Here is a 12,013-nt window from a genome sequence, read left to right on the forward strand (position 1 = left end):
GATAGCGAAAAGAGCGGCCACCTATTTTCGCTTTATGGACACGGGGGATTTTGAATTGTGACATTCCTGAGGACCTAAGGTCTCTGATTGGGCGATGAATTGTCAATAGATCTCTTAAGTAAGTAGGACCTTTGTTGTGGGCTATCTTATGGGCATAGCAAAGGCCCTTGAATTTAATTCTTTCCCTAACAGGGAGCCAGTGTAATTTGGACAAAGCTGCCTTGGCGGATGTTCTTTTGGATAAGCCCAGTACCATGCGTGCAGCTGAATTTTGTAAGCATTGAAGCTGGTGAAGATGTTTTTGGTTCAGTCCTAGTAGGAGAACGTTCCCGTAGTCCAAATGGGGTGTAATTAGCGCATGTACGATGGTTTTTCTGGCTTCAGTGGGAATGAGATCAATGATTTTTTTTAAAATTTTTAACGTGCCAATGCATTTGCCTATTATTTTATGGACTTGAGATTTTCCTGACAGATCAGAGTCGATCATAATTCCAAGGTTTTTCACTTTTTCGACAGGGTGAGGGCAGTCGCCCAAAGTGGTGGGCCACCACGTCTGCGACCATAGAGAGGCTTTATTTCCTACTACCAACACCTCTGTTTTATCTCCATTCAGCCGGAGACAGTTGTCATCCATCCACATGGCGACAGCCGCCATACAATTCGAAAAATTGGAAGCGTATTTCTCGGTGTCAGGAGTGAGCTTAAACATGAGCTGGGTGTCATCGGCGTAACTAACAATGCCCACCCCAAAGTTCTCTACGACCCGAGCCAAGGGCTCCATATAGATATTGAATAGGGTGGGGCTCAAACTGGAGCCCTGTGGAACCCCATGGCTCGCGCTGCGAGAAGATGATTTAAAGGGTGGGCAGTGTATCTGAAAAGATCTTTTCATAAGAAAAGATTTAATCCACGCCAGAGCATGTTCTTTTACTCCGATGTCTGAGAGTCGGGACAGCAGCGTGGCATGAAGCACAGTATCAAAAGCTGCGCTTAAATCTAACATGACCAACGCTGCTGTCTCCCCCTCGTCCACCATCCTGCGGATATATTCCGTGGAATACAAAACAGCTGATTCCGTGGAATAGTTGGCTCTAAATCCGGATTGAGTAGGGTGGAGTGTGTTTTCTGATTCTAAAAAAGCCATCAGTTGTTTATTTACTACTTTTTCAATTATCTTGGCACAATGTGGCAAGAGAGAAATTGGCCTGAGATTTTGAAATTGAGTAACCGGAATATTAGGTTTTTTTATTAGGGGAATAACTTGAGCCTGTTTCCAAGCTTCCGGGACAAAGCATTCTTTAAAAGAAAGGGTTATCATCTGACTTATTTGATCCATAAGTAAATGGTCCATGATGTCCTTACTTTTTTCTAGAGGACACACATCGTTAGGGGAGCCAGAGTGGATACTGTTAATTATGCCAGACAGATAGACTTTGTCAGGAGTATTAAATTGGGTAAGGAAGGCTTTTTGAGGGGGGGGCGCTGCCTTTCCCAAAGTAGAGGGAGTGGGGAAGGTTGCATGAATTTTCTCTACTTTATTGACAAAGAAATCCGCTATTTGCTCGCATAACTCGTTAGAATAAGTGTCCTGAGTATCTAATCTAGAAGTGTCTGCCAGTTCCTTATAGATCCGGAATACTTCTTTTGTTGGATTAGTGGCTTCTTCAATTCTGCTCTGATAAAAAAGACTTTTTTCCTCTCTTATTAATTTCTGATAGGATTTTAATTCCAATTTATAGGTTTCCTTAAGTTCCACAGAATAATTTTTTCGCCATTTCCTTTCAATCGTTTTGCAGCGGGCTTTAGCTGTTTTTAATTTTTCTGAAAACCAAGGTTCAGATTTTAATTTCCTGACTGGGGGCTTAGAAGTCCAAGGTGCAATTTTATTTAGTGCCCTGTTCAGCCAAAGTTCATAATTGTTCCAGGTGTCTGAAAGAGATTGTCCTGGTGGGAGCGGGTTAGTTTTTAATTCAGTGATAAAACGTTCAGGGGTATAATTTTTCCAGTTACGACGCTTAGTGTACAGAGGTCTGTTCACACTATTCGTAGTTTTTTTAATGGGTATGTTGAAAGTAATCATGTAGTGATCAGACCAAATTATTGGGACGGGGGGGTGTATTTCGATACCTTCCCAGGTAGCAAAAACAGGGTCAAGAAGGTGACCATGTTGATGAGTGGGCAAAGTAGAAAGCAATGTAATTCCCAATGCATGGAGAGCTGTTTTAAGTAGTTGGGCTTCTCTAGCATTCATATCTTCAAAATGAAGATTTAGATCACCCAGAATCATAAAGTTGTTAAATTTTATGGCTAGTTGTGTGGTTGTTTCGATGAGCTGATTACAGAAAGGGGTAGCATTGCCCGGGGGCCGATAAATGAGAAGACCAGTAATGGTCATTGACGGATTCACTTTTATAGAGAATGTTCCACTTTCACTATTAGTAATGGTTTTATTGGTAAGGGTGCATTCCAGTTCTTTTTTGAAAATCATAGCCAGACCTCCACCCCGCTGTTTGGGTCTGTCGATTCTCAGTAGACTGTAATTCAGAGGCACTGTCTCAAGTATATCGGGTGCTGAAGATTCCTCTAACCAAGTTTCCGTAAGAAACATAACGTCAAAGTCTTGTTTCTGTAATAGGTCCCTTAGTTCCTCTTTATGTTTTATCATGGACCTACAGTTTAATAGCATCAATTTTAAGTTAGGCACAAGGGAATTGCAGTTAGGAACAGTCTGGAATGAATGATAACATGTGTTACGTTATGCCCCTGCACGCACCCTAAGATCCTCCACTCTGTTTAAACTGACCCTTCCCCGTTTTAAACGTGCCAGACTTGGCGGCCAGTCGATTTCTGTGGTTGTGGCTCGCGCCTGGAATGCTCTTCCTTTTCACCTGCGCTCCACACCTACAGTAGCTGCCTTCAAAAAACATCTGAAAACACATCTATTTAATAGTGTAAACTAAGGTTCTTTCCTGTGCTCTGTTGTCTGCTTTTCTCTTTTTCCCGCGCCAGGATACTCTCCAGTAACGGAGCGCGCTATAAAATGGTTTATACTTATACTTATACTTATACTTATACTTATACATTGTGGTGGAAGCGTGCTGGGGTCCATGGTATGCCAGCATGATTTAATGGGAGTCTTACCTATTTCTAGTAGGGTAGCTCGTGTATATAGAGTGCGCTGTTGGGAGTTCTCCCTAATAGCTGTAGGAGCTGTGATATTTAGTCCAGGCTGTCCTGCCCCGCGCCCCGGTCGATCGCGGACGGGCGCAGACGGGCAAGACTCTGGCTTGACTCCGGCGCGCGACCGGCGCGCCCGCAATGCGCGTCCGCTGCGCGGAGCCATTTACGTTTGGTTTTAAGCGCTCTGTAGCGTGACGTGCAGCGCGAGCCCACACAAAGATGGCCGTTGCCTGACTCTTCTGACTGTGTAAGTCCTGCCTGATGCCGGTCATAGAGTCGACCGCGTTCCCAGGGCAGGCAAGTCTCCAGTAAAGTTGCTAGTATTCAGCAACTAGTGTTTTTAAAAATTGGCGCTAGTGTGTCATTAAAACGACAAACACTAATGGTTCATTGCAGGGGGGAGGGAGAGGACACACGGGAAATTCGAGAAACAAACGAGGTGCAGTTTTAAAATAAACAGCCTCCCGGCTCAAGCCTCAGGAGTCAAATAAAGCAATCAGGGGTTTCCAAGACCCTTCCCTGGTTTTAAGCGCTCTGTAGCGCGACGTGCAGCGCGAGCCCACACAAAGATGGCCGTTGCCTGACTCTTCTGACTGTGTAAGTCCTGCCTGATGCCGGTCATAGAGTCGACCGCGTTCCCAGGGCAGGCAAGTCTCCAGTAAAGTTGCTAGTATTCAGCAACTAGTGTTTTTAAAAATTGGCGCTAGTGTGTCATTAAAACGACCAACACTAATGGTTCAGTGCAGGGGGGAGGGAGAGGACACACGGGAAATTCGAGAAAAAGACGAGGTGCAGTTTTAAAATAAACAACCTCCCGGCTCAAGCCTCAGGAGTCAAATAAAGCAAGGCTTTGTAGTTGAAAGAAGGAACTATTTTCTCAATCCTACAATTCCATGTTATCCATTCACACAAAGGCGAAACCTCCTGCTCAGCTATTCAAAGGGGGACAGACCTGGGCTACCTCCTAAAAAACGAATCAGGTCTTGGACATTCCCCCTTATTCCCAGGTAATGAGGGTACTGTGACTTGCAGTGAAGGTAGGCTCTATAGACCTATGCCCTGCACAGTGTCTCAATCTTTCAATCCAACCCCTCGGAAGATGAATACATACAGAATGAAAATATGCTCATCAAAATCTTAGTGCTTCAGGCATAGATTCTTTGGCAAACGTTTAAGAGTAGTGATTGCTTAGAAAGCACTTTGCACTCCACTTCCTCCTCCATAATAGGTTATCAACTGCATTCCTGCAAAAATACACTCAGCATCCCTCGAACCTATTTTACAATACAAACAATTGTTGACTGTGCTGATAAAATTGAGGGTTGCGAGGGAGATAATTTCGCAACAAGAGCTTCTTCTGTGGTATCAGGCTGGGTTGGTTTGCGGGCTGAAAACGTTTGAAATCTAGATGACATGACCTTATAAAAGGTTTATCACACAAACCGGTGCAGAGTTGATGTCATGAATCTCATGCTGGACACTCAGTCATCTATTCTGCCCTGATCAAAACTAATTCCAGGCATCAGCACGGCCGACCCCAACCGATTGGTGTCTTGGAGGTACGTCCTCCATCACCATCTTGTCCAAACAGTTGTAGAGTGGGAGGAGTGTTGGAGGTAGGGACCATATACACCCCTAGTCTCATTTTGTTGCACCCCTAGGCGTGGCGCTCTCATGTATAATTTTGATTGTGAAGTCAAAATCATTACCACACCAATGCTCTTCTCATACATCGGAGCCTTCCTCTATGCAGAGGGTAAAAAGTGTGTTCATAAGCTACAATTGAAAAAGCACCCAATATGTCCCCTCCCATGTGGGCACTATCATCACAACCCCGAGCAAATGTTCATGTGCCCTATATTTTACCACAGATTAATGACCCAGCATATTACTGATGAGACCCCTGAAATACCAGCCCTGTCAAAACGCATCAACAGTGCAAAGGGGAAGCTGCTTGGCACACTACTCCCATGTAGTGTGCCTGTTCACAACCATGTCTGTAGAAAGCATGAACTCTGAACTAACCTCCCACGCACTACCGTCACTAACAGTTCCCCCTCACCAACAAGGAATTAGTTCTCTACAAAACTACAGACTATTAGCACATTCCATCCCAACAATAACCTGCTGGTGTCTTCATGTTTTTGCATTTGAACAACCTGTCATGAACAGACCTTTACCTTCATACAGTACACCTGTTTTAACCCTGATGGGCAGCATCACTTCATGAACTTAAACTGGTTTATTACAACAGTTGGATATTACTGTTTGAGACATATTGGTTGCTGGTGTATTTGCCATTTAATAATCGTACGGAATGATGGTCATAGTCAGTTGTAATATGTAATGCCACTAGATACCAATTAATGTATTTCAGTGATTCCTATAAACACAAGAAAACCTAGGGGTCTATGAATAGGGTACCTTTTGTGTCCTTAAACCGCAGCGCAAGCTTACTGGAAGACTATAGTAGGAGTAGGATAAAGATAAAATGAAATAAAGAAAGGTGTAAGTGATTGTAACAGAGAAACCCGCTCGGTTATTAGGATTCCCATCAAACACTTGTATGATCAAATTCTATCATTTGGTCATCCTCAGGGATCTGGTGTCTCTAGATCATTGAGACCCATAAGTACCCTGTAGTAGAGCGGGGTCAATGCCCACAAGCACTAAATAACCAGTGATAGACCGAAGATGGGTATAAGTGCAGTGCAAAAAACAGAAAGTGGTGAAATTAAAATAGAATAGAGGGCAGAACAGTGGATTTATTGGGAAACTGTCCTCTTCCTAATTAAAACCAAAATGAAGAGTGCAAGAATGCAGTATGGAAGCAAATTACTGCATTTAAGGCCAACATGTTTCAACCTCATAGGGAAGGACCCAAGGTTTTCGTCAGGGCCCTGTTCACAACGTTGCTACTGTGTAGTGATAAACCAAATATTACAACTATATCAGACCCAGTCTAATAACCAACAAAGGATACAGCGTATGGGTTCAGAACTCCGCCGTACAGAAGGTTCCAATCAGTGATCCTATTCTGCCGGGGAGTAGACCTCACCTCACCTGGACTCTAACTCAGGAAGAAAAGGAGGCCACGCTCTCTCCGTCGTTGCCCCAGACAGTATCTGAGTAAGGGGGAGGCCAGTGTTTCAGTGATTCTTACCATAATTCTATCAAACAGGCCAGCTTGCTGCCTTGAGTGCTAAAGTATGTACACTTACATTTATAGCCCAGCTGAGGTCCCACCAGTGGTGTAACAATATCCCCTGCAGCCCCCGTAGTGCGGGTGCCTGAGCTCCAGGGTGCCCCCTCCAGTACTGTGCATGGGTGGGGGGACCCTGGCCTTTGAGCTCCTGACTGGCTATGGAGTGTTGGGTAACCCCTCCATGTACTTTGCAGGGGGTGCCCCCTCAAGTTTTGTTAAGCCCCTTGGTCCCACTACTTTTTATTTGTTCAACCCTGTGAAACCCCTGTGACATTAAAAGTGACATCCTTCTCATCTTTGGCTGTATCCACAAGGAGCCATAGAGCGCTCAAATTGTGCCTGATTTTATAAACTTTACTATATGTCTGGTTGTCATCTACATAGCCCAGGACTGACATCCACCCCAGAGAATTTCCAGGGATCTGAACGAGGGGGCTAAATATTGATTGAGTCCAGGTGGGATGTATGAGCCCCGTGGCACATTAGTAGTTTTGGGGAAAAAATGACCAAATGTGTCTTTTTGAATTCTGCATGAAAGAAAGGAGAAGAGTCACGTTGGCCAGCATGTCCAAAATGTTTATGTTCATAACTTTCAAAATAGGGGTTAACCAAGGAACAGAAAGAACTTGGTTGTGCATAGCCTAAAGGGGCACTTTAGCTGTGCGCCAGGACCCTTAGATGATGAGTGTGGTGACTTGGGAACAAATTTTGAGGATGCACAATATTGTTGCCCTGGATGAACTGAAGTCGAATATATTGTTACATTGTTGTTGATGAATAAAATATGTCTTCTTTACATTGGGTGGACTTTCTCAAATGGGCGGAATGCCTCAATTTCATGTTTATGTAATGTCTTGTCCTACATGAGTTGTCAGATTTCTATACCTTTTGGCCACCTTGTCCAAAATACTTTCTGGTTCATTGTACTGAAGGCAGTGGAGAGTTCCAGCATAACCAACAATACACTATGTCCTTTATTTATAAGCATCATCCCAGAAGCCAAGCAGAGTAGTCTCCATCTAAATTGAAACCCAGACAGGAGTGTAGATCTGCAGGTGCCAGAGTCTAGAGAAGGTTGGAACATAGCTCCTAGGACCTTTCCAGCTATTGACCTTTTCCTGACAACGTTATGGTAAGCTGAACATGATTAGGCTGTTGGGTTCAAGATTCGCTTTCTTGAAAATTGGGATTGCACGCCCATCTTTTAGAAGACTTTTTTGAAAGTGGGGTTATGTCCAATAATGTGGCCGGGTAGGACAATATTCAAGTAGAAAGAAGAAGAGGACCCGGTCACTGATTTTTCTTCTGCTATCTTTTTTATTTAGAGCAGAGTGATAAACTAAGGTGATTAATCCTTAGATATATATGTTTATTTTAAATGGATGAAAAAGGTAAATTGCATCAATTTACATATTTATGACAGTCCGAAGATTTACTCACTGTCCTACACACGGGCACATATATTTACAAGTGAATACATATATACATTACTATACAAAACACAAAAAATTAAACATTTATAACAATTCCAAACAAACACTATTCAAAGAATGAGTTACTTTTTCGTGGAAGTACCCTGTCCACTGTTTCTTTATCAGGCCACTAGCATGCAATTATTTTTCTGTATTTTGGCCTGATAGCGCAAAGGCAAATGTTACATTAGGCATTTGATTATGTTTAATTATGTAAAATGCAAAGCCTTATGCGCAACAACAAGGCATTCGGATTTAAGACGAATGAAAAAGCCTGTAAGCCGACGCGTTTCCGAGCCTGTCTCTCTACTTGTTCAGGCTCTTCTTCAGGGCTTCGGGCTGGGTACCTATGTGAATATAAGTGAAGGGCATATTAGGATTGGGACCCTTACTTATGTTGTCACTAATGTAATTAAGCATACATTGGTTTTACCTTGTAGCTCAGTTTGACAATTATTTGGTCGTATTTTCAATCTCTTGGAGGACTCCTTGTATTCTGCAATAAAAGCAGTGATATAATGTCTCTATTCAAGTGATGTTTTGAAACACTATTTATTCAGATCTTTCAGAGCGTCACTCACGTGATTTCCAGGCAAGGCGTTTTCAACTAATTTTCAGGATTTCAGTATATAAAGTTGACTGTCGCCGAGGCTGAAATGTCAACAAACGTGCATTTTAAGGAATAACCGATCTTTTGAGCGGACAGCGGATTTTTTTGAATTAGTCCACAGGAAACTGATTGTATCTGCACTTACTTTTTGCTTTTCAGTTAAGCGCGAAGCGCCTGGCTTGTCAGGGATTGGGACGCCACCTCCTGTCGTTTGGATGTTATCGGTGCTCTTCATGTCATTGTATGAACGTTTCATCTACCAACAAAATCCATATAGCATACACATCCACAGATGGTATCGCTATATCGACGACATCTGGTGTCAGTGGAGAGGAACTGAGGAACAACTAAAAGAATTCTATGAATGGCTGAACAACAGACACCCTGACATAAAATTTAGCATGACCAGCAGTAACACTCGCGTAACTTTTTTGGATGTAGAAGTGTTTCAAGAAGAAGGTAAGCTAGTCACCACGCTCCATCGTAAACAAACTGACAAAAACACAATTTTACATTACCAAAGCTTCCACCCGAAAAGCTTGAAATCAAATTTACCCTACAGCCAATTGTTACGAATCAGACCTTGTTGTTGCGCATAAGGCTTTGCATTTTACATAATTAAACATAATCAAATGCCTAATGTAACATTTGCCTTTGCGCTATCAGGCCAAAATACAGAAAAATAATTGCATGCTAGTGGCCTGATAAAGAAACAGTGGTCAGGGTACTTCCACGAAAAAGTAACTCATTCTTTGAATAGTGTTTGTTTGGAATTGTTATAAATGTTTAATTTTTTGTGTTTTGTATAGTAATGTATATATGTATTCACTTGTAAATATATGTGCCCGTGTGTAGGACAGTGAGTAAATCTTCGGACTGTCATAAATATGTAAATTGATGCAATTTACCTTTTTCATCCATTTAAAATAAACATATATATCTAAGGATTAATCACCTTAGTTTATCACTCTGCTCTAAATAAAAAAGATAGCAGAAGAAAAATCAGTGACCGGGTCCTCTTCATCTTTTAGAAGAGGCAGTCTGCACTCACTGTGATGAGATACTAATTGTGGTGGCGGCAAAGATCTCTGCGTGTGTTTTTACATGCCAGGAAGGAGCCAGGTCTTGAGGAGAGTCTATGGATGTGAAATTATGTATGGCCGCACATGCAGCATCTGATTTGGAATGCAGTAGAAAAACTGTTAGGCTGCGAAAAAATACATAAAGTAAAAGCTGTCCCTTTCTGACACTGCAGGTACAAGCGTTTAGCAGTAGCGCTCAATCCCTGTGTTATGTTTAATATCTTATCAATGAAGAATGGTAATACACTGGTTACGGAATCTGTGAAGTCCCAAACTGCTCTGCAGTGAAAGAGTTATTCAGTTAAGAATCTACTAGCTTGAATAAGGTCTGTGATTGATTGAAAGCTCCATCAGTAGACTGATATGGGAGTCTTCTGTACGTTTGTATTTTTTTCAATTAGATTTTGTCTGTGCAGGTGACTCAGTTCATAACATTTTAAAACAAGGACCAGAACGCGCTTGGTTGTGTGTAGCCTAAAGTGGCACTTTAGCGGAGTACCTTGACCCATAGATAAGGATCATGGAGACTTGGGAACAAAGTTTACTGGTATGCAACATTGTTGCATTGGGTGAACTGAAGTAGGATGTAGTGTCACATTGTTGCAGACTCGTGAAATAGGTCTTCGGAAATCTGTTGGACTTTCTGCAGTGAGCAGGATGCGTCAATCTCACGTTTATGCAACATCTTGTCCTACGCGAGTTATCAGATATCTGTGCAATCCACCTGTGGGAGGGTCATCTATAGGCAACGCTAGCGGCTGTCGAATGAGGGTGAGACCATCATTGACATAGTAAGGGCAGTATAGGCCCAAATACAAGCAAAGAAACAATCATCTACCCTCCGACTGGATAGTAAAAGAAAGTCGTACTTGGGGGTGCTGTCGGCTCCTCCGCCCCTGGAGGGGTTAGGAAGGTGTTCCATTAAAAGGAATGGACAAAACGATTTTGGGTTGGGTTAAAGGGATGATGCAGAGTTGCTACTAGGGTGACCTTGTGAAAGTCCATGGAGTGGTGTTGCTTTTTCAGAGGGTGAATCCTATTGAAACGAGGGTGATACCCACCACGTATGGCTGTCTCGAAGCAACTCTTGATTTCTTTAACACACACACTTGGCGCTCCATTGCCCTAGGACGTATTTTGCGACCACTCATCTCAGCGTTACTCTTTTTTGGCAATCCGACAGACGACTGGTCCAATCGTTTGAACCAGTGACCTCAAGCTTGACATGAATGTGTTGCAGCAAACCACTTGACAAATGTTCTCAAGCCAACAAGAATAAGGGACCAAGCAAGAGCGAATACTTCACTGCCCCAGGGCCAATCTATTTCCGCGCTCCTCGCTGTGTTTCTGGCAGCCAGCATTGCTTTGGCTTGCCATGAAGGAGGCAGAGAGCCCGCAAAGTTTCCCCTTTCACCGCAGTTCGGAAGTGACAGCGGGTTGCGCAGGTGTCAGCCGCGCGCGCTGCCTCGCGTGGGCCTCGCACACCTCCAACTTCTGGCGCCGCGGCCTGCCGCAACAACCGCGCCCTGCTCCATCCACACACACACCGGAGCGCCGCGCGAAGCCTGGAAACCACACCCTCCCGGGCGGGCGGCCGGGCGGCCACGGGCTGAGGAAAAACATTACGGCATGCGAGCGCCAGCGTGCGCGCGCGGAGCGCTTGTATTTTTGTTTGGGTTTTGCCACGCACTCGGTTTTAGTATACAAGTCCCATCTGTCGAGCGTTCGTTTGATTGGTTGCGTGTAGTGCGGGCTGCTTCCATTTATTTTCGACTTTTCTCCGCTACTCGAAGGGGGAATTCGCGGTGCGCTCTGCTGGCCCCGTGCGCAGCCCACATGCAAACGGACGGGCCTAACGTTTTAATTAGTGGAGCCAGTGAGTGGCGGAAGAGGAGAGTAACCTAACGAGCCTCGGCGGAGCGCGGCCGGGAGGTGTTGCCATGACGACAGGCGGAACGGGCCGAGCCTGTCAATGGACGGCGGGGAAAGGAGGTAGCCCGCACGCGGCCGCCCTTGCGCGCCCTGATTGGTCACACCTCTGTTGTCTTTGTGTGGCGCGGGGCACGCTGGGTAAGAGCCGGGGTGAATGCTCGGAGTGTCTCAAGGCTGCAGTGAGGTAATGCTGCTGGATCCGGGGGGACTGCGGGCTGCATGCTCTGAAAGGGTGTAGTGTTTTGCACTGCTCCCCGTTACCCACCGAATTAGTCTCCACCAACAACACTATTTTAGGATGTTTTGCTGACGGTAGGGGGGACAGACAGCTGGTTTGAAGAGGGAGGTGAGCTTTTACAGTAAGTAGAATGGTTGCAGGTGGAGAACAATGTACATGAGGTGTGTAGTCTGAGGCCCAGAGTGGAAGCGAGGGATTGCAGTGCTGACTCGTTTTAACTGATAGTGCTTTGTGTGCATGCTTCTGGGCGGGGGAGGATTAGTTGTATGGCTTGTCATGGCTTCTGTTGATGAA

The 12,013-nt window shown here is 44.3% G+C and overlaps 1 protein-coding gene across 5 annotated transcripts in view; it reads left to right on the forward strand.

Moving 5' to 3' along the window:
* STOX2 (storkhead box 2) overlaps window positions 1-12,013 on the forward strand; it is a 599,364-nt gene that overhangs the window by 441,488 nt on the left and 145,863 nt on the right. Inside the window, exon 1 of one of the 5 annotated variants that reach the window (XM_078678007.1) lies at window positions 11,593-11,665. The exons of 3 other annotated variants lie outside the window; for them this stretch is intronic. The gene's annotated coding sequence lies outside the window, so the exon portion shown is untranslated. Of the gene's footprint in view, window positions 1-11,592; window positions 11,666-11,715; window positions 11,841-12,013 lie in introns of those variants that run through there. One more of the 5 variants, XM_078678006.1, reaches the window with a different exon arrangement.

Source organism: Lissotriton helveticus, chromosome 2_2 (assembly GCF_964261635.1).
Source record: "Lissotriton helveticus chromosome 2_2, aLisHel1.1, whole genome shotgun sequence".
NCBI classification, from domain to species: Eukaryota; Metazoa; Chordata; class Amphibia; order Caudata; family Salamandridae; genus Lissotriton; species Lissotriton helveticus.